The sequence below is a fragment of the Zonotrichia leucophrys genome, chromosome 3 (assembly GCF_028769735.1).
Source record: "Zonotrichia leucophrys gambelii isolate GWCS_2022_RI chromosome 3, RI_Zleu_2.0, whole genome shotgun sequence".
NCBI lineage: Eukaryota > Metazoa > Chordata > Aves > Passeriformes > Passerellidae > Zonotrichia > Zonotrichia leucophrys.
In genome coordinates, this window is record NC_088172.1 from 53,257,075 (window position 1) to 53,279,975 (window position 22,901).

General features: G+C 37.3%; 1 protein-coding gene across 4 annotated transcripts in view; it reads left to right on the top strand.

Moving 5' to 3' along the window:
• ZDHHC14 (zinc finger DHHC-type palmitoyltransferase 14) overlaps positions 1-22,901 on the top strand; it is a 134,164-nt gene that overhangs the window by 66,417 nt on the left and 44,846 nt on the right. Inside the window, exon 1 of one of the 4 annotated variants that reach the window (XM_064708217.1) lies at positions 9,119-9,185. The exons of the other annotated variants lie outside the window; for them this stretch is intronic. The gene's annotated coding sequence lies outside the window, so the exon portion shown is untranslated. Of the gene's footprint in view, positions 1-9,118; positions 9,186-22,901 lie in introns of those variants that run through there. 4 annotated transcript variants of the gene reach the window in all.

Consider the following 22,901-nt stretch of genomic DNA (forward strand, 5'->3'; position numbering starts at 1 on the left):
GCATGATTGTGTGCACTCTGGTCCTTAGGATGTCTAATATGACAGTAAAATGGTTGAACTTCATTTCAGTTCTTCTTCACCTTCCTTGTGTGGTGGAATGCCCAGCAGAGAATTTTGAGTGTTTTTTGTATACGTGCATGCACTGTACACAGTGTTGTAAAGTGAGGTAAATATACTCAAATGATATTTAATGTCAAATGTAATTAATGTGCTTTTATATGTTTCCCTTATTTTCTCTCTCTTGAATTCTTTTAATCAGAAGTAGATGAACAGTTGAAACTTTAGAATTTTTTTTGAAAACTGGGAGCTGAGGTGGCATGCTCCCTCAAATTATGCCTGTGATCACAGTCTGAGTGGAAGGAGAATGTGTGCAAAATCCTAGAAGTGCAGATCACACACAATGAAATGTATTACAAGTGAAAGAGCGCTACTGTCTTGGATATACTCTAGTTTTCTCTGATAAAAACAACATGCCAAATGCAACAGTTTGGGTTTTCATCGCGTCTTTTCCCAAAATTGTGTCTTTTTTTTCCACTGAGATACTTTAAGTATATTGGTTACAATGTCAACAGTAAGTCATATAATAGTTTATATCTGCCTCTTTCATGAAAATATCTATGTTTGCTTTTGGATGTTGTTTTGTATATACTCTAAATTATTAGAAAATATGTGAGAGAGTTGTGTAATTGTTTGCCCGACTTGGCCGAGGGATTCTGTGGCAGCTGCAAAGGCTGGATCTATAACTAGAGAGAGGAACTGTTGCAGCTGATGGTCCCAGAATGTTTCTTTGGAATTTACACTGTTACCTGTCTTTTCCTTGTACGGGAGTTCTGAGACAGGCAATGCTTTGGCTGCGTCCTGTGTCTGACAGAGACAGATGCCTCTCAGCTGCCACATTTTTAGTTTGAGAACCCTCTGAAATTGCATGCATAACATGTAGTTAAAATTTGGTTTAAATGTTAGCTAAGCTGTACAGATTCTTCTGTTGTTTTTCACTGCTACTTAGATTTAATGGTATTGAGCTCTGTAGAGGACAGAGGAATTGGCATTTTCAACAAACGCATGTCATCCATTTGGCCTAAACAGGATGCTTGTATGTATTTTTAGCATAAGTGACTGTCTTTCTGGTAACTTCAGATATGTAAACTCCTGGTTGTGATGTATTAATGAGGCTTTTTATTTGAAATAAATGGTCTCTTAAATCATGCTGCTATTTATTTTGGTTTTCTATAACAGCAAAAATAGACTGTTGCATCTTTCTCATAATAAAGTTGATCTCTATGGGATTATTGTACAAGTGGACTTGGGTGCACAAAGATGTTTAAATACCTGGCTTGCTGATAGAATCAGCAGAAATTCAGAGACACCTTAAATACATTTTAGAACCTGGCCACAGGTTCTAAAATGCTTTTTAGGCCTCATGATAGTTATTTATAGTGATCTCTAGATGAACTCTTCTTTAAATGATTACTTTATTGTTTAGAACTGTAAGGTTCTCTTGTGAGAAATATTGATATGATAACTATGTATCACAGCAAGAATAACCATATTTCAAAAATTGTATGTAGATCTGTAGATACAAGCAAGGGTTTTTTTGCTTGCTGCCAAAGTGCTGTACAGTTGTGTCCTTTAAGTGCAACTTGACTTTGCTTTAGGAGCTGTGAGAGACAGTTACTGTTTTGGTAAATAGCCATGGTTTGAATATTATATTAAGCTGCCTGCTGACAGAAATTATTTTAATTGAGAATGTAATTAAAAAGAAAAAACTAAACAAGACAACAACAACAACCCAAAGCTGCTCTCCTAATTGATTTAACCTTCTTTATATAGAACATCAGTATTTGTGAGGGAGATGAAGATGGAGGAGTAAATATGATCAAGTACATACCAAATTGAATTTGAATATCAGGAAGGAGGATGTTTAGCATCCTAAGGATGCTGTTCTACCCTGTGAATAACACATCTGAAGGAGATCTTTACCTCTGGCAAAGAGGATAGTGATGAACTTTTAGGGTAACGAGTGTGGGCTTGATTAAATTGCTTGTAATAATGTATTTATTACATGGGTTTCTTTGGGAGAATTCTTCATAGAGTTTGTGGCTAGAAGGGACCATTAAATTGCCAAGTCTGGCATCCTTTACATACAAGTCTTTGTCTTTCATGCAGGTCTCCTAAAAATGAACCTTTTGATTTAACTGACCAAAATGCAGTTTCAGTTTGTGCTTAGCTAAAATGCATTTGCCAGAAGTATAAACCTTCATTTAAAGATGTCAAGGGAGTGAGAAGACACCATTTCTTGTGCTAGTTTTGCTCTCATGGTTCCTTTACTTCCTTGTTTGTAGGAAAAAAAAATGTACTTCTGCATTTTGGCAGTGATTTGAAATTGATCCTGACTTTTCCGGTTGATAACATGTTTAACAGCTGTACCTGTAGAATAGGAATGCATATATGCACACATTATATACATAGGTCCATACACTCTGTCTTAATTCCATTTAATAAATTTTTTGGCTTGGAAATTCTGCTGTGCCCTTTGTCTTTTACATATGATATATGAATATAGTACAAAAATGACAAATTGATTTGAACACGAATGTTTTTATTGTGGTTGTATTTAGTACTAATATTTTAATACAATTCTGTAAATTAATTAATAGTAATCCAATTATTTCAGCTTTTTATTAATTATCTTTGCTCTGAATTTGTGGTACAGAGCTTTCATTAAACAGCATTATCGGAATAGGATTGCACAAACATCTGTCATAGATTTTAATAACTTCTCATTTATTCTTGAGCATGTGCTAGTTGGATTTATAATTATTCTAGAATTCTTTTTTTTTGCAATATTCTACAGAAGTTGTATTTTTTTTTTTTTTTTGTCTCAGGTGTTCATGTTCCTGGTATTCATCAATTCCCACACTGTATGGGGGGAAAAAGCATTTTGGCAGTGGACAAAATCCCTAATGGCTTTGCAGACTCCTATGAGAGGGTTCTTTTCAGCCAGGTTTTGGGTTATTAGAATCTGACCCACATAGTATTAATAGGCCTTCAAATATGGTGCTATTTTCTTTTCCCCTCATTATGTTGCTGTCTGGCTGCTGCTGCATTAAAGTGCAGAATTGCATTCAGTATGGATGTTTTGGTAGGCATTAGCATAGTTTTCTGTCTTGTATGGTTTGCTTTTGGTCATGTTGTGTGTCCTCCCCCTACCCTGTAACCAAGTTTCAGCCTTTCATAGGTAATCCTCTTATTTTTAGTGTGGTGACCTACATTTTTCAGCCAAGTTTATCTATTTGAGAAGCTTGGGACTACTAGCCATATTGTTGACTTTATTTTAGAATTTGATTGTAGAGTAGAGCTCAGTATGGTGTTGAGATCTGGGTAGTATTCCTACCTTTCCTAGGTTTCTTTTGGTGATTCCCATAAAAACAGAATTTCTGTAGTCACTACTACTGGGATTTTTTTGTTTGACTTAAGAATGTAGAATTTAACTAAGAAAAGTGTTCAAAGGTCTCATGTGCAATTGAATTAATGGTAATTTTGTGTTAAGTAAATACAAAATTCTACTTTTATCTATAATAAAAATACTATGCAAGTACATCTAGTCTGGAAGATATGCTGCTGAGGGCTTCAGTTTGACACCCAGACCTTGAATGTTTTCTGCCTTTCTGAATTCTTCTATCTCAAATTTTGAGGTAATGCTTTATAGGTTTTAGGGACGTATTTTCGGGACAGGGTTTTGTAAGATGCTTTGTTGATTCAATGATGTGCCTTATTGAATACCACACCAGGAAACTAAGGAGTCCACCTTTTTACAAAAACTTGGGTAGTGTTCAGTAGAGAACTGTATTTCAAATGCTGAGAAGAAAACAAAGTACTGAATAGTTGCTCAGTAAATGTGTGTTGATTCTTCTTTTTAACTGAATCAGGGAGCAGCCTTGTGGGTGGTGGTAGGATATAATTCTATAAATAAAACTCTCCATAATGCATGCACACAGGGCAAGGGCAGATCAAGGCTCCCAGGCATCTTGCCCATTGCTTCTGGCAATGACTTTGACATTTGCTGACTTTGGAGTGCTTGATTTTGCAGCTTGATTTGTCTCTAGGCACGGTGTCTGTTCCAAGCTGTATAACTAGGAATAGCCTGCAGAACCTATGACACGAGTGAGATATGGGACAGAACAGCTTTTAAAAGTTGATTTTGACAAGGGCCATTGTAAGGTTGAAAAGAAAAATGTCATGCCAGAATAAAGGTCAGGCGTTTTGGGGTTAAGAACAAATGACTGATATGCCAGTGTATTTGTAAGCTGTGTTTAATCATTGCTGTGGACAATCCATAATTTATCTGCTACTAAGGAAAAGGAACATGAAATTTTCTTCTCAGAATGAGCAATCTAGTGTGGGAGCTATTCATCAAAGTTTGAATGTCAGAAAGGTCATGGGAAGAGATTTGTAAAATTTTCATAATTCCAGAAATAACCCCTTCGGCATCCAAAAAGAAACTTGAGTATTTAGGAAAGAACCTAGTGTATCTGATAGCATCCTGCAGTAGGGTGGGTCAGCTCTGTGATGGATGTTCTGTTCAGCAGGGCTGGATGTTTTCTCATACCTCTCCCTTCCACCCTGTGGGAAGGAAAGGGGACATAACACATGACTTTTGGGAGGCAAACAGAATTCATGCCCTTTGCTGCTTATGTCTGCCTTGTTTTGGTTTTGCTATTCTGTATGAAAACCAACAGTATACTTTAGAGACCCTATATTAAACTTGCTGTTAATTAAGTTCTTCAGATAAAAATCTCCCAGCAGGAGATTTGTGAGTTGGGAGGATTTAAACTGGAGCTCTCACACAGGCCTCCTGCTGTACCATGCTGTGCTCTCTGTGAAGGCTCTACATAACAGAAATGTCAGAATATGCAATGTATTTATCAGCCTGTTTGTTAATATTTTTCTATTCAAATGTTTTCTACCTCTCTTCAGTTTTGCCATGTCTCTTTCCTGTCCTTATTTTTAAGCACATTCTGTCTCAGAATGGTTTTCCTGGTATTTTTTTTTTCAAGTTCCAGCTCTTAAACTTGTTAACATCTTGTGACATAGGAAAAGGAAATGTATTTCAAAGATTTATTTCCCTGGATTAGGTATGTCAAGATGCAAAATATTTCGTTGCATATTGTAAATGTCTGTGAAGTACTCTTGGAAAATTCTATTTCCAAAGAGATTAATATGAAGAATCAATATTATTCCCCTTTTGCTCATTTTTTTTTCTCCACTCCCCCAAGAGTTTACTAATCTCTGATCAGTATTGATGCAGGTAGTAGCAGAGAATATATACTTTTCAAAGCAAAAGTACCAGGAATAACTTTATTTTCCTTAAAAGTAAAGATGTGGCTTTTAATACACAAAAAGGTCACAAAATGATTGAATTGTTTGGACTGGAAGAGAACTTAGAGATCATCTATTCCCAGCCCTGTTCCACTAGAGCAGGTTGCTCCAAGCCCCATGCAGCGTGGCCAGGAACACTTTGGGATGGAGCATCAACCATGGAGCAGTAAGTGTGCATTGTCAGACAAAGGAACACTTGCTGCATAATTGGTAGGCTAATATAAATCTTGCAGGGAAGTATTTGATGGCAGCAGGCAATATTGCCGTGAATAAAATAAAATCCTCTAAAAGACATTTCCTGTAAAATAATCCAGGCAGAGAGCAGAGGCCATTTAGGAACATCTTAGATTCTTCCCTTACTGTTTTCACTCTTTGAGTAGAACCAGCATGTAACAAGGTTTTTGAAATGTTCTCTCTTCCTTGATCTAAGGCTATTGATACAGTTCATACAAAAATGTGAAGCTTTCAGAAAAGAGTGTGAATTTAACAGCAAAAGATTTAGTTTCAAGCATTTTGAGGACAATGATCACAATGAACAAAAATTTCATTTTTCTATAGAGATTAAAGTGTGGCTTCTGTTTGGTTTTTCAATAATACCTGATGTTGCATTAATGTTTTGAATTTTGCCTGTTTTGTCAACTGTCTGCATCCAGTTTCATCTTCTGGGTACTATTCTGTGCCATTTTTTTCCTGTTTTTCATAATCTAGAGTGCAGCATGGCAATTTTGTTCTTCCTGTATAGTGCTGATACTTGTAGTAAAAGATTGGCACAAATTTAGCAAGGCCTTTTCTTTAAAATTGCTTTACAGAGGAGTTGTGAATTTACAGTCATATGCTACTGCTGTATGAGTGTAATAGAGAACAGGTTTAATTGTAATGATGTTTTGAAGTGCCTTGACCCTACTGAAAGTGGCTCCAGAAAGGATGGAAACTGCTGTTCTTTGTCTGAAAGGAATTAGCAGAGTTCAAGAAGTGCTGTGTAATGGTTTTCTTGATGATTCATAGCACATGTTTTAGCCAAGAAAAAAAAGGTTACTTCACAACCTGGTGTCATTTTGAAGAACGGTCAAAGAAATCGAGGAGGTTTGTTCTGGAATGCATCACTCCTGTTGCAAAGTTAAAATGGGTTTTAAGTGCACTAATCAGAATTTATTTGTATATATTTTGGTTTTTTAAATAATTCAATTCTAAATTTAATTTTTTTGCTTTTTTGAAGATGGACTTACCTTATAATAGAACATTTTCTTTTTAATGGATGTTTTTAGGCCAAGGAATAATGTGACTGTTACAATTTGTGGAGTTGCACTGTCAGTTTTACCTCCTTTTACATGTATCAGTGCTGCTCTGCAACAGACTTGCTAGTTTTAAACCAATTGCTGAGTTGGAATAGTTAGTTCTGATCAGACAAAACAATGTCAGAAATACTTCTTGTGAGCTTGCTTTATCAGATGTCCTGGGAGAGAATTTCCAGCTTTGCTCAAGTCAAATGTATTTTTTATTCCTTACAGTACCATATAGATTATGATTAATAGTACCACAGTGTGAAGATACAGCTGTAAAGGTCTCTCGTCAGAATGGACTCCCACTGATGTTCAGACTTACAGCTAGCTAATGTTAGAAGTGGCAAGGGTTTTTTTTTTAATTTTTTTTTTTTTACCTTTAATACGTTATTTTTCCATTGTATTGTCAAATTCCCCCTTTGTAGACATTTAGGTCAGTTTTTTACAGTTGATTTTAAAAAAGCATGACTCTGGCATTGCTAGTGCTAAGCCTTTGCTTTGAACCTTTTTTCATTTTTCTTCCTCAGATTTCTCAAATTCCCCTGCACTAGCTAATGCCTGTGTCACCTGTCTTTGTTCTTCAGAGATAAAACTTCAGATTAGATTTTGGATTGCTCCATGGCTAGATACAGTGACCCTGGAAGCACTTCAAAGCTCCTTGGGACCACAAGGGTCAGAACACACATGTATGTGTGTGTGCACTCAGATGTGTAAGGGTGTGTGCATGTGTCTCAACAGACTTCTGTAAGATATTAGATTCTTATTTTTGCTCAGGACATGCAAAGACAAAGATTCTAGCAAATTCCTAGGGGTTGTGAGATTTACATGTGCAACTATTTCAGAAGAGTATAGAAATTGTATAAATTTTGTGACTCTGCATGAGGGGATGGATTTTAGTGCAAAACATCTTTAATTCTGTGTTTTGCCTAGGAAAACAGGGAATTAAACATGTTAGGAAGCTATATAGGAAGCTTGCTACTATGGTGAGCAATCAAGATGCTTATAATTTCATATACACAATCCAGCTATCTAATCTCAGTTGGAGGTCCTGTAACCTTGGCTGTCAACTTTGGAAGCTTTCATAGAAGACTAATTTTAAGTTTCTGTAGCTAAAAACTCTTCAAGTCTGGATGATATTTAACATGATGTGTTGTGGAGTATTTGATGTATCCTGTTACTGTATCTGGTGTGTGACTGCCAGCTTTTCTGATTGCCTTGGTAGCTGCATGATGTAATGTTGTGCTGAGAGTGAAATTAGTGTTACTTATAATGAACATTTTTTCTAAGCTTTTAGTAGTTGTATTTAGCAATACTATGAGTAAAAATAACATTTTGAAGTGGTTTTGAGGAAGCAAAATGAAAGATTGAGGCAAAATGATGACTTAATGGCTTACTGCTTTACAATAGTGGCTGCTATTACAGCAGGATTTTTTCAAGTAGGAGTGAGACAGCAAATGAAGTACTTGAAAAGCAGACCTTAAATGCTGTTTGTGTTGGCTGTCTACTGGGGATGAATTTCATGCTCAGCCAGAGAATATTAAAATGAGTGGCTGTAAAAACCCTTGCAAAGCCTTGGCAAAGGTTGAATATGAGAATAAGTATCGAAAAAATAGTAAACTTCAGAAGTTTGGGGGAAATACATACAAGTGTTTGTTTTAAAGAGTGAGGCAGCAGTTTCTTAAGCTGAGACAACCCAAAGTCAGGTTACTGTTACCAGAAGAGAGCCATGAGCTTCCCAATCCCCTCCCGCCGCTGTGCCTGTGGCCCTTTCCCCTCCCATGGTCCGGTCCCGGTGCTCCATGGACTAGCCTGGGATGTCCAGCAGTAGCTGCTGCAGCTGGAAGCGCCCTCGGCCGTGCCCTCAGATGAAATAAGCAGGGCAGGAGATCTTTCTCCTTTTAATGCCTTTATTAAAAATCAGCTCGGCTGGGGAGAACCGGCGGGCCGCCCTCACGCCGCCGCGGCACCCAGGAGTGGCACGGAGGAGGAGGAGGAGAGTGCAGCTGTGTCCGCTGCTCTGTGGGCTGGCCGGGGGCTCCGTCCTCACCAGAGCACCAGGAGATTCCCGGCTTCAAGGTCCTCTGTCCAGCCGACAGCTTTTAGGTTAGGGTGAGGGGTGAATAAGGGTCATGGCTGATACTGGGCTCTGTTCCTCACGTCTAGACATCGCTTCGATCTGTCACTTTCGTGTTGGCTCGTTGTTTTTGGTGAGGGGCTTCTTCCTTTGCATGCTGGCTCCGATGTCCCCTCCTCTTCACCACCTGGGTGCCACTCGACAAGAGAGGGAATTCTCAACCATCAGCGACAGGCAGCTAACGAAAAGGACAGGTGATTGCAATAACAAACAGTTAGAACTCCACCCTGGCAGCAACTGGCCCAGCCTGTGAACTCTGCAACCTTTTAAAAAAATGGGCAGCTTTTCTACTCCTAACATCAACCGTGCCCTCAGCCGTGCCATTTGCCATGCCCTTGCCATCCCTTCTGCTGCAGAGGAGCTGGGCCGGCTCCCAGGGAGGCTGGCACAGGGTGGGCAGAGCAGGGGTGTGGGCAGAGCAGGACTAATTGACTCCTCCTGTTCTACCTTTGTCTGTCATCTCTCTGCTTTTTCGTGCTACAGGGCAGTCATTTTCTAAATACACCCTACATTAAAGTTCTAATTTTGCACATTTCAAAACCACATTGCTGGTCTGTCCTACCAAAGCTGCTCTGCAAGGGATCAGATTTCCTTGATCTCTGCCTCATGGGGTTTTTTTTAGGACTTGCAGATTTTAGACCTCACCTTTTAAACATATCTTTTCCCACTTGCACATTACAATGACTTAAAATTCTTTTTACTGAAGTTGGACTTTTTAGCTTCATATTTTGCATAATATTTTATCAATATGCCTATTGTAACTTATAAATACTCGGAATTAGTTTCTTACAAACCACACTAATCCTTTCTTGTGAAGCTTTCAGTACAAAATGTTAACATAATTTTCTGCCTCAGCTCCTGGTTGATCTTTTTTTTAATCATATGCCTCTCTTAATCTAAGGATTAGTATTGGTTTCCTATAAATTAAACAATTTAGATGAGGATAATTCTTTTGGCTAAAAGTCTTTAAATGTGCAGCTTTAACATTATTATTAAAAGTTTCTTACAGACAGAATTTTACTATTTTTATACAAGTTAACCATTATTAAGAAGATGATTATTTCATATAAGCAAGCTTTTCCCAGGTTTTCAGGAGTTCATCAAGAATATATTTTTAGCTTTTAGGAAAAAAGTGTAAATTTGAATAACTGTAATCGAGCGTGAACTTTCCCTAAGTCACTTTATTTGCTATAGATCCAAGATACGGACTTCCAGTTTTTTGCTTGGGGGTAATTTGCAGGATCCATCACTTTATCTGTAGATTGATTGACTATTGTGTGTACCTTGGTTTGTTTTGTGTATGACTGAATTTATATTTTTTCTTCTTGAATTTGTTTTTGGAAAAACATGTATTTTTCTTTTTCTTTGACAATTGGATTCAAACAGCTGTTTTCAGTGAAGCTAATTCATGTGTTTTCTTACAACAAAGTTGCTTCATACCAGCCCTTTTAATAAATTAGGGTAGTTTACTGTAGTAGTAATATAGGATCAGTAATCTGCTTTTAAAAAGTTTACTAATTTGAGAAAAAAATAATTGAAGCAGGCTGTCAAATACAGGGTCAACCACTTTATGTTGGCTTTTTGACTTACATGTGGGTAATCTAAATTGCCAAAGCAACTAGGGTAAAAATGTGATTGCATTGGCAAATGCAATGGACTGTGTTCTCCAGAAATTCCTCTCTATTCTTTATCATTTCTTTTAATGGTTTTGTAAGCTGCTTTTGTGAGCTCTTGTTGTGATTTAGATGAGGTAGAGGTGTTTGGCCATCTGGAGTAGAATAAGGGTTTGGGTCACTGTGCAGGTGTTTTTGCAAAGGGTGTGGGACCTTGAATTAGGCAATGTGTGTCTGGATAGGACAAGCAGGAATTTCTTTGTAAGTGTTAGTAGTTCACCTCAGTTATCAGTAAATATGGAAAGAATAATAGTGAGAGATGAGACTTCCATTGTACTTTACTTTCATCAGTTTGGTCTTTCAAAGCGTGTTCTAAACTACTTTTTATGGTCATTAAGGCAAATTCAGAGTTCTTGTCAGAATTGGTTTCAAAATGCAATTATTTTGTTGCTTGCTATTCATATGGTAACATAGAACTACTTTCTTAGACTTGTTAAAAAAACTTTCTACTTCATTTCTGGTTTAATATGCTGCTTTATTCAGTTTTCTGGGTTATCATTATCATTATTTCTAATTTTTCACATTGTATCTTCCAGGCTTCATATATTCACATGCAAATGTCTGTTATTATTCTTATGACCTCTCCTGAAAGAGTCCTTCAGGTTCAGTTCTTTCATGAACTTTCCTGTAGTGACTACAGCTCCCATCCACATTGATTCCTCTGCTGTCCTTGTAGCTGGAGAATTCTTTAATCCTATGCTCTGTCTGTGTCTACCCAGCTTTCACATGGGTGTGGAAGCCAAAACTCCATTACTCTTTGGAACTCCAAGATCCAAAATCTGGGTACTGACTTCATGCCAAAACATGTTATAAGCTTTAACTTAAAGCTTAAACACACAGGAAGAGTCTGTCTTTCCTTCCTAATGCCTTTGTTAGACATCTTTGCTTTGGTGACTAGAATTACACATAAATTAACCTGAAGTGGATTGGGTGATTTACTTATAAAGTATAAAGCTACTTCCACTTGCTTACAGTCCTGCCTTTAATTAAAATGATGCAACTCTGAGTGTGAATGAGACATGATTAAATTCAAGTGCAGTTGATAGTGGCTTTCCATTCTGCTTTGTTAGACCAAGAGGAAAAAAAAAGTGCCACAAGAAATGTTGCTGGTTGAAATAATGCACAAATCTAGCGTTAAGTGTCACCTGTGTAACACATGAAAGTCTGACTATATGATGATTTTTTAGAAGTGTATTTTTGTACTTTGTCAACAAGATGGCACTTGCTGGCCATTGCCATTGTGTTGATCCAATTTACTCAGTATCACGTATCTTAACAAAACAGTAGTGGTGGTGTGCAGGTAGTTAGTATGAATACTTTCAAGAAAAAACCTTGTTAACTAAGGATTGCCTGTCTTTTGGATATTTGTATTTCTTCAGGGATCTTTCTCTTCTGTTATGAAGCTCCAGGCCATGCAAGGACATATATTTTTGTATGGCATTCATCATTCACTGCGCTGTTGGGTTTTGGTGGGTTTCTTTTTTCCCATTTCAGACTTTGCCATTGATTGCACAGTCCCAGAGTGAGCTGCAGGGCAGAGAGGGAAATGTACTTTCCTGTCACTCAAAATTTGCTTTTGTTGGAAAGGAAGCAGTACTGAAAGGAACAAAAATGAAGTTATTCAGTCAGTGCTGCATTGAAAATGCTTTTCCCCCAAAAATTATTCTTTTCTCTTTTATTATAGGTTTATAGCACTGGAATATAGCTCTTTCCTGCCAGTTTGAGATAATTGAAACCACTGAGTTACAACATCCTTCTGTATAAAGAATCTCTCAGGTGTAGTCTCAGTAGCTGTTTCGCTGCTGAGCAGAGGGAATTGTCCTCTGTCTGGAGTCTGCAGTGTTGGAGCACTGAAGTATTTGTCAGATACTGAGATAGTCTTATCACCTAAGTAGGAATAAAAAATTGGTTGCATTTTTCTTTATAAGAACTGTTTATCAGGATGCATCCCTGGGCAGCCATCTTTTAAAAGTTTAATTTCACTGTGAACACACGGTGCTGCTTTATGGCTGCTCCCCATGTCCCGTAGCTAATGTGCATGGTGGGTGGAGGAACAGCCAACACTCAGGACTCCTCAATACTGACAACAGGAGAGGGCTGTGAACTAAGGAAAGCTGTTTTGGAGGAAGGGGTTTTGGTGCTTCCCAGCTCAAATGGTCAGTAAGCACCACTACTGAGTCCATTTGTAGTCCTGCTCCAGTGTTAATCGTTTCCCAATTTAGAGGTGTTTGTGTCATCTTAGAGATGGCACTGAGCGTTTGGCTTTTGGATTAGGCTCATGTGATTCATTCTGTGTTTGCTGGAGTTCATGTAATCAACTCATATGGGCATTGGGAACAAATACAGATTTGCCCAGTTTCTTAAGCAGAGATTTCTAACAGTAAATGCCGGAGAGACTGATGTGGAGATGTGCTTTTCATGCAAGCACAAGGTGCAAAGTGCCTGATGTCTGTATTCAGGATTTAAAGAAAGAAAGTGAAAAATAAGGGAAGTTTGACAGTGTAGGAGGTTTTTTACCCATGGAATCATTGGATTATTTTATAATTTAATTAAGCCTAGAAATCATACAGTTATTGAAGTATTATCATTAATTATATGTTTTAGTCTGGAAAATATATATCAACACTAACAATTTAACCGTTGTTCTATCCCAAGAAGATTCCAGTTCTACTAAATAAAATCATACAGCTAATATTTTTGCCTGACACAAGAGGAGGTTGCAAATTAAACCAATCTTATATCAAGTATAATACCAACGCTTTTCTCATTATCTAGGATTCAGAGAACTGCTGTATAAAAAAATCAACAACAAGAGAAAGGAGCAAAGCTTCCCTTGTTGCTATGATGGTAATGATAGAATTAGCTTTGTAAATATAGTTCATATCTCTGCAGATGACAACTTATTTTAACTTAGATAAGTGTTTTGTAGAGGCTGAGTAGAATTGGAATTTCTGTTTCAATAAAGTTTTGTCTGTGAAATTCTGTGGAGTTCAAGAGCAAAATGTTGAAAGGGCTAGGGATTTTTATGTGCTTTGGCTTATTTCTTTGATCAGTCATCTCATTTATAATGGGCTGCAAGTATTGCTTAATAGCACCTATTCATATTATCTCTGAATGTCTGTTGCTTTCCTTTCAAGTTCAATATTACTACATAGTACTTAATGTGCTGGAGTCAATCCTATGCTGTGCCTTACATTAAATGGAGGTGTCTGATTTTTCCCTGAAAATATTTCAAAGCCTTTCTCTCTTGTAGCTGTGTTTACAGTTTAACTGAATATTATTTCACATCTTTGAAAGTTGGTGATCATCTCTTTATTAACAATCAACAGTAAGTCACAGACAACTCTAAACAATGAAAACCAGCGATTTTAAAAACAAACCATCAGTCATTTAGCTTCTCACTCTTGCACTTACTCCCTGGAACATTGTGTCAGCACAAGGCAGGAGTGGAAATGACTAATCTGGCTGAGAGGAAGAGGAGCTTCATTTGGACTCTCAACAAAAAGTTACTCTCAGCACGCTGGTGATGGAGGAAATGACTGTGGTCTGTATGGACTACTGTTATTCCTCACAGTAGCAAATAGATAATATCTGATTGCTTCAGGGCTCAGATCCTGAAATTCAGAAAGTCTAGGGCTTTTTTTGAATGAAATTACTTTCTTGGAACATGCTCTTTTTCCTCAATATCATTCACTCTATAGAAAAAAAAGACAATTCACATATCTCTAGAAACTTTTTACCCCCCCCCCGAACTTTGAAGTAATTTCCTTAGAGTTATTGTCTAAAATATTGACAAAGATGTGCTGCCCATACTTGGAAAGAAACTTCCTAACGTGTCTGTCAGCATCAGGTTCCTATTAAATAGATTTGAAAACCGGTAAAGTTTTTGTTTGAAACTGAATTGTATAATTTCATAAAGCAAGATTAAAAATGTATAAAGGACAAACACCTTGTCTTTTTAGGAGAAGCTGGAACACTTCTGGATTGATAAATTTTCTTAATTTTTTTGTAACCATAGTATTTTTTTAATGAGCCAACTAATAATCAGCTTAGTAACATATGGAGTTTCTATTTTAAGTCCTCTCCTTTTTCTTCCCCTGTTGTATTGTGTAAGCCAAGCAGTGTTTCCTGTTAGTAATTATTTGTATTTCAGTATTACCTAGAGATTCCAGCTGATTTGCTTGCTGCTTAGGCAGTATTTTTGTACAGTAGTGTCCAAGACCATCATCAAGGTTCACTGGCAGCAAAAAAATCCCCCAATAAAAATAAATAACCAGGGGAATTTTTATAGTTATACAGGATTTGACACATTATTTTATCTTGAATGTGTCCTGGGTAGGTGTATGCTCCAAAAAAGGAGAGGGATCAGAGTGTGGTGAATTGCCTTTGCACAAGGTCACGCAACAGAATGCTGGCTGATCCAGGAAGCCAGCTTAACTGATCCCTGCTCTCCTGCCCCATCCACTGAACTGCTGCTGACCTCTCTTGTAATGGGCCTCTCTTGGGTTGATCTATCTCTGTCTCCTTTTTGAAAGAAAATAAAATATTATTTCATCAACCAAAAATGAAGTCCTATGCATACATTCAGTGTCCTTCAAAAGACACAAAAGAAGCAAAGATGGATTTTTCATTTAGCAGCAGTTGGAGGATGCAGTATTGTTTGTGCAATACTCATTAGGTCTCCAGAGATTGTTTCCTAAGGATAGGAAGGCTGAGGAAGTGAAGGCATTGGCATGGTGTCGAAGCAGCTGCACAGGGTTGGCGAAGCTACAAGCATCTGACTGCTGAGTAGTTAAAAAAAAAAAAAAAGGAATGCTTTTTGTTGTTTTGAAATACTTATATATTTTTAGCTAATTTTAGTATGAATATTATAATGTCATATACAAAAGAGAGATGGTTGTAATGTAGCATGTTAACAACTGGGAGGTTTGCACCATATATTTTAAAAATATTTTCAGTACTTATTTTGTCATCTAGACACTTCCCTGTACCAGTTTGATTCTAATAGACTGCTTCTGGCCGGTAATGCTACCAGGGCCTTTGTTTGCCCTTTTTTACTTTTGTTGATTACCTTGGAATAGAAGCTTAATATTTAATTTAGTTCTTCAGTACCATATGAGAAATACCTTGAGAGGTTTTTTTCAAGGGTGGTGTACCTACAGATTTTTCAATTACTTTTATCAATTGTGTGTATGTTTCCATGAACAAGAGAGAGGGGGTTAATAAAGTACAAATGAATAAAACTCTCTCAAAGACTGGATTCCTATTGGCACTAGGTTCTGTTACAATCAGTGTTAATCATGTTCCTAAATCCTGTCCTTTTCCTGGAACTTACCCTAGGGTAGGACAGACTTTCAGAACAAGTGTTACTTTTTTTTAGGTTGCAGAACAGAACACAGCTGAAGATGTTATGAATAATTATCACTGCTGTTGAGAAGCAGCAGAATGTGTTCATGTTCAAAGAGGGGGATTTGTGCTGTCCTGAGGATGCTCACAGTGAGATGATCATACCCTTTGAGTAGTACATGAGCCTGAAACACAAGCCTGGCACTGGCTCTGGGTTGGCAGATGTGGACTGTTACATTTTAATGGCTCTTTACTATTCTGGCAGACTGAAAAATTGCGGAGAGCTCTTGGTATTTCTCAGTGTTAGTGAGGATTCAGACAGCAGTAATAGAGCTCATATGAATTTGTGGCTATGAATTTTAATTCAGGAGTAGTTGCATTAAAAATCTTTTGGGAGAATGAATACAGCTGTGCTGGCAACTTGGTATTTGCCATGCTGTTTGCTCTTTTAAGGTCTGTAGCTTTTCTGAATAGGATAATTGCACTCATAGCTCCTGCATGTTTGCTTCTATTTCCCTCCAGCCCTAGTATTCTGCATGTTTTGAGCAAGGTTGTTAGTATGTATTTGGGACATCGAGGTTATTCATGTTGTATTGCAGTTTAGGACAAAACTGTAATGTTTAGCATTTTAATTAACATAAATTTGAAATAGAAGTTTCTTTCTGGATTAGAGTATGGTTTAGGATAATGTCTTGTTTTTATAAGATGTGTAGTCTTCACTTCTTGTTTTGACTTCATGGACAGAATAAAAATGTATCTGACAAACTGTCAAATATGAGAAAAGAATGGAAATGGTCTAGGAAAAAGGGGTTTTGTATACCTATGAAGAAAGACGAGCTTGTGCTCCTGGTCTGTCCTTTATTTGTAAATAGAAATTGCTTACTCTGCTGCAGTGTTGGGTGTACACTTTGCTCTGTCATTTATTCACTGTGAGCTTTAGTGTAATTTTTAGAACTAGGAGTAAGATGCACTCAGGTTGCTCCTTTCTGAACACTTGCAGACAGAAAACGCTATAAATCTCCATTATGATGCACCTTTTAATAGAAAAACTATTCAGAAATTGGGCACAAGCCTGAAAACTCCTGAGCTTTGTTATCATGTAAGGGACACAGGAAGGAGGAGCAACACATTGGGCATTTATCCTTTCATTTAGTGTAGCTATTTGAAGTGACATCAGCAGCATCCTTCTTAGTTCCATGTAGCTCATGTTTTTGGCTGTAGTATGTTCTGCCAACATGAAAGGCAACTTTGCCATGGAGAAGAGATGTAATCAGAAGACAGGTTAGAAGAAGCTGTATAATGTTACCAAACTTTGGATCTTCCTCCTGGTTATGGTCTGTTTGTGTTGCTGTGTATGAAGGCACTGATTAACCCAGGGTAGCAGCTTCTCTTTAAATTCTGTTGCGAATATCCTCAGATAAATTTGGACCATGGTGGGGGGCCGTAAAATCTGCAGCTCCCCTCTGGTGCTGTAGCATGAAGAAGGTGTGCATTCAGATTTGACAAAAGGGCCTGGGCAGCTCCTCAGGCAGGAGGGAGTCTGAGGGTCTGGCCAAAGCAGCAAAACTAGTTAAAGACAGAAAACACCAGGGCAAAAGGTGAAGCTCATGATATCAATGCTTGAAGGACTCAGTGAAACGGGTTGCACATTGCTGATGTACATTTAGAGATGGTGCACTGCAGTGATGTAGGCTGTAATGTGATGTCATTTTGTATGGCCAATTGCAATCTTTGTTGTATTTTAGCTTCTGTGCAATTGTTTTAGGTATTCAAAAGATTTCCATTTCTATTTAGCTTCATGCCCCGCTGGTTTCCTGTTTATGTAAAAGTGCCAAAGAGCAAGAGTTGGTGTGGTATTTGCATGTTTGAGAGTGACTGTGGGAGTGGTTTTTATGTCAGCATTTGAAACTGGAAGGTGGACAGCAGAACATGTTTGACAGTGGAAAGATGGAGAATAAATCTTGTGTTGCAGTTCCAGAGAGTATATTCTGGGAACAATGAAGTAACTGAGCTTTTCCCTGATTTTCATGGCTGGTTTGCCTTAGGGAGAGAGTTCACATCATTCCGCTTGCAAAGCTGTCTGCTGGTGTCTGTGTAAATATGGCAAAAAAAGTAATCCTTCAGTGGGGATCGTGTCATATACAGGTGCTAGCAAGTTGCGTAATTGAAATGTTAGAAGAAGAAAAGAATTTGAAATTTATAGTCACAGTGGATGTAACAAAGACCTTTTCTTTGCTTCACCTTCTTGTGACAATTTTTAGGAGTTTTGGCAGTCTGACAAAAATAGATAGATGTTAAACTGAAGAATAAATTATACTTTCAAAGAAGGATAGCAGTAACACCCTGTGTTTGTTAATCTACCCTGCCTGAAGAGATGAGGCAGGGGAGATTAACAAACACAGGGTGTTCTCTAAAATCCTATTTTGGTTCACATTAAAATTAGGAGTTGTGGTAATTACTGGACAAAATTGCATATTAGTTGGGAAAAGGCTTGAAAATCTCAATGAAACAGTAGTAAAGGAAATTTGCATATGTCAAAAAATTAAAACTGAGTGGGAATTTTGAATAAAATATTTTTAAGAAACTGTAAAATCTGGGCATTTCTTCGTTCATTTTACATTCAGATCTGGTTTATGCATTAGCAGTCAAGATATTTGGTTACTGTACGTCATGTAACTGGAAAGTAACTGTAGTTCTTAAGTGACATTTGTGTGAAGAACATAATTATTTTAAATGTGGAAATTTTTTTGTTGTTGCACTTGCTACAGAATCTTCTGTGATAACCTGAGCTTTAAACCATTCACAGGGATGATTTTCAACCTTAATTTTTTATTTTTGAAGTAACATTATTGTGATAACTTCATTGTACTTTTCTGTGATCTGTATTTTTGTTGTCACTGACTTAAGAGAAAATATGCTGGAATATGTTTTTTCCTATTTAAATGGGTGATTTAATCACCTTTATTTAATACAGAATTAATAATTATTAATCACATAATTTGATACAGCATTGATGTACGGTAAAAATAACTTTGGATGAATTATAGAAATGTTCAGGAAGACAATATGAAATTAATAATTTCAGTCAATGGCCTTTCCCAAGAGGAAAGTGCCCCTTGGTGATGTGTTTATGGAAGTACAGAGAAAAGTATGATATGATAAAGCCACTGATTTTCAATTTGACCATGCTTATCTAGGTTTGATAAGTATTTAACATAGAAGTCTAGAAAGAGCATTTGAATGTCTTCCAAAAAAAGGAAATACTCAGACGAAAGTGTTGCATTACTCAAACACTGCAGTCTTCTCTGCACACATCCCTGCAGGTGACTGCTATGACATTGCTAAACTCTGGTGATTCAGAAGCAATCTTGCATTGTAATCTATTTCTTAAACTTTTCACACCTGGTCTTTTGTGACTTGCACCCAAGTCTCAGTTCTAAGGCAAAACAGTAAAAGGCTATTCCTAGTTGTTTCAATTATATTGCTAATCCAAATATTTGTAGTGGTGATGCTGTCTGTGTAGATGAAGCACAGTGTGCTTTATTTTTTCTATGAAATAAATGATTTGCCTCAAGCTGGTTTTTGCAAGTTGATATATTTAAACTGACCCATTTTTAGATATGGAGATCTGGCACTGCTTTGGAATCATGAGTGCAAATTAGTTGTTGGGGTGTTTTCTTAGTCTGAAGTAGGCTGCAGTATGCCAGTCTGCCTCTCCAATGAGTGCCCAGTGTGGGACCAGAGATTCTCATGAGACTGTGAGGGGGCAGCAGGAGAAAGCAAGGGATGCCATTTCAGGTAAAACTCCTCCATCACTTGTGGAGACCCAGGGCAGTGAAGTTACTACAAACAAGCCTCTTGAGTCTTTTTATGATCAAGTTGCTGCATTGCTCAGCTCTGCTTCTTTTGGGAAGAGGAGGTTGATCTCTCTTGGTTTTATCCTCCTCCTCCTCCTCGCTTTATGTTCCCAGTTGCTCTATTTATAACAATGTGATATATACTTTTGATATGTAGGGTGGGTAGCATTATCAGTTCTCCATTTTTATAAGTAAAGGATCCCTAGGAAGTGCTGTGTCTGCTTTTCAATGAATATTCAAAGGCTTTTATTATAGTGGCTTTCACTGAGCAGTTAAGATGTAAATATTTTTTCCTGTATTTTAGATGAAAGTTCATTTGTGTGTTCTATACAAAAGACTTGTAATACAGAGAACTGCAGAGGAAAGAAGAGTAAAAAAAATAATAATCCAAGATAAATGAGCAGCTGTGTGGTGTTTAGGCATCTGCCAGGTTAAATCATGGCAATAAGACACTGGATGCACTATTCCGAAGATTATGATTATGGATGGGATTTCCACAAAGCAGCTGAGTGGATCTAGAAATCACAGTTGAACTTCATCCTGCCCTCTGATTGTTCCTACCTGTTCTCTGGCACTCATTAATTGCACAGTGAATTAAATTGTTTAGGAAATTGATCAAACAGAAGATGAATGTTTTTGGGAGTTCTTGAGTTTGGTGGTCTTGGTTTTTTTGAATTTGGTGGTTTTGGTTCTTTTCAGAAAAGGGAACAGGTGAAAAACAATTGTTCTGTTTTAGCTCAGCATTAGGCAGCTCATTTGTGCCATACAGGGTAAGTGACAGTGGAACATGGCCAGAGGTGGCGATGGCATTGACAGGCCTTTGCCCTTTAGCGACAGCTAGGCTTTACATCCAGCCTTTAAACCTTATAGATTGGGGAGGGTGAAAACAAGCTATGGCTCACTGAAAGCTCAGAGTCAATAACTGGCAGCAGCTTATTTGTGTGTGCTGCAGTTTCCAGAGGATGCCGTGAAAAATCATCTCGAAGCTCGCACTCCTTTAGGGACTTAGTTGTGGTGTGAGGCATTTCCGCTTGTTTTGTCCCAGTTTTCATTTCAGTTCATTAGTACTTGGGATTAACCTGATGCTTTAGTTATAAAATCACATAACAGGAAATAATAAGAAGTAGTAAGGAAGCAATATGAAGCACAACAGGAAAGAAGGTGTTCTATACGGGCTGTTTAAAAGAAATTACAAGTTTCTGTATTTAGTGGAATTCATTGATTGGTGCCGTCTTACACTGTGAAAACCAAACCTTACACTGTATGCAAAACTGGAAAATTTAAGTGCAAATGCATTTTTAGTTTTTCAAATAAGTAATTAGTCAGGGAATGGAAATAGCAATAAAGCAAGACTTCAATTTGCTTGCATGTTTGGAAGCTATGCCTTTTCTAGTTTGTCTTTTGAGGATATGTTATACTTGCATTGACTTTTCATAAGTCAGGCATTCGATGTATCTACCAGTTTGGTAGATATTCCCCATTTTCTTACTACCTTGCTTGGAAATTTCTGGCCAACAGGTGATGGAATCATAGTTTTTTAAATAGTGTTTTCTAAAACAAAGATGTTCCTTATCTCCAGAACAAAGTAAAATATAATTGCCCTTGTAGGAGCTTCAGTAATCACATCTGTTTTGCAGACAGGTTCATTTTGCATGATGCATTTTATTTATTCCAGCTTTGAAGTTTGACGGCGGATCGTTAGAGTTAATTCACATAGCAATAAAAACTGGGAGGTCATGCAAGGCTGTTACTTTGATTGTTGTGTATCTGCTGCATTAAACCCTTGAGATCTTTACTTGTGGGAGAGAGTTTGTGGTTATCTTCTACAATGTCCTAATCAACTGTGCTTGCTTTGCTTCATCTGAACTCCTACATGCAAATTGAACCAGTGTAAGTCTTATTTCAATGGTAATGCATTACAATTGAATGGAGTCAGTGCTGTAAGGAGTTCCATTGAATGCTTGCAGGTTTGAGCCAGAGGAGAAAGGTCTCTGAAGTCTCTCATTCTTAGTAATTGCTCATGGGTTTGAGCAGCTTTAAAGGCCAAACTGCATCCAGTTTTTGCATGAAACTTTGAAGACCAGTTGTTGAGCTTTTGCTGTTCAGGGCAATGTTAAGCTAATTTTATTTTGTAATGGGTTGGAGAGAACCTATAAAGCACTTACCTTGTTAGGTTTAAGGATCATGCTGGTTCAGTAATCTGTGGGATTTCATCATATTAATCCTCTTTGTGTTAAGTAGTCATTTCTGTGTGCTGGTAGAGGCTAGGATACTTTGCTACACGCCAGAGTCACTACTAGTTTATATGGGTTTCAACTTAAAAATTATTTTCAATTAGAAATAATTTTAAATTGAGTTAGCCCCAAGAAATATAGCAAGTATTGAAAAAATAAGATGCATCTAATACTGTAAAATAGAGAATAAACTTACAGTAGTTCTCATCTGAATCCATTCAATAAATATGTCTTTCTGATTAAGACATATCTGAGATTATTAAGATGATGAGGAGGTAGTATTCTGGCTATTGCTGCTATTGCTCCTGTTCCTGTTGTCATTCTGCCTTGTTTGACAACTGTTCTGTTCTCCATAGTCTTCACATGCTTGCAACACTCCAGATTTCCTGAATTTAAAATGAAGCAAATTGTCAGAAGAGTGATTTTTGTCTTGTATTTTATCAATTAAGTTTTTGAAACTGCTCTACCATTGTAAAATGAGGGAGTGTACGATTTAGAAAGAATTCTCAAAACAAATAATGAAGTAAATTAATTTTTTAAAAGTAAATTTCAAATCCTATTGAAATTAGTCTGTGTGTTGCTTAATATCCCTAAAACAATTCAATAGGGGTTTTAAAAGCTGTACAAAAGAATGAAGTGATGTAGGAAACTAATGCAAAACTTCCTTAGCTAATCTTGTTAGGAATTTACATTACTTGGACTAATCTATACTCAAACTATACCACATTTTTTGTGTGCCAGCAGCATGCTTCTGAAAAAAACAAGTTAAAAGAAGGAAGCCTCCAAACCCCACAACAGTGAAAGTATTTCACTCTGATCATTCTCTTTGTCCTGTTTATCTTTATAAATTCTTTATCAGGCAGCAGTTTCCAAGGTTTTGCTGTGCCCTCACGTTTTGCCCATCTTTACGTCTTCTTCTGCCCGTGTTGCTCTTCGTGTGTGTCCTTGGCTGCACTGGCAACTTATCATTAGAAAAATAAGTTATAAACTATTTTTGT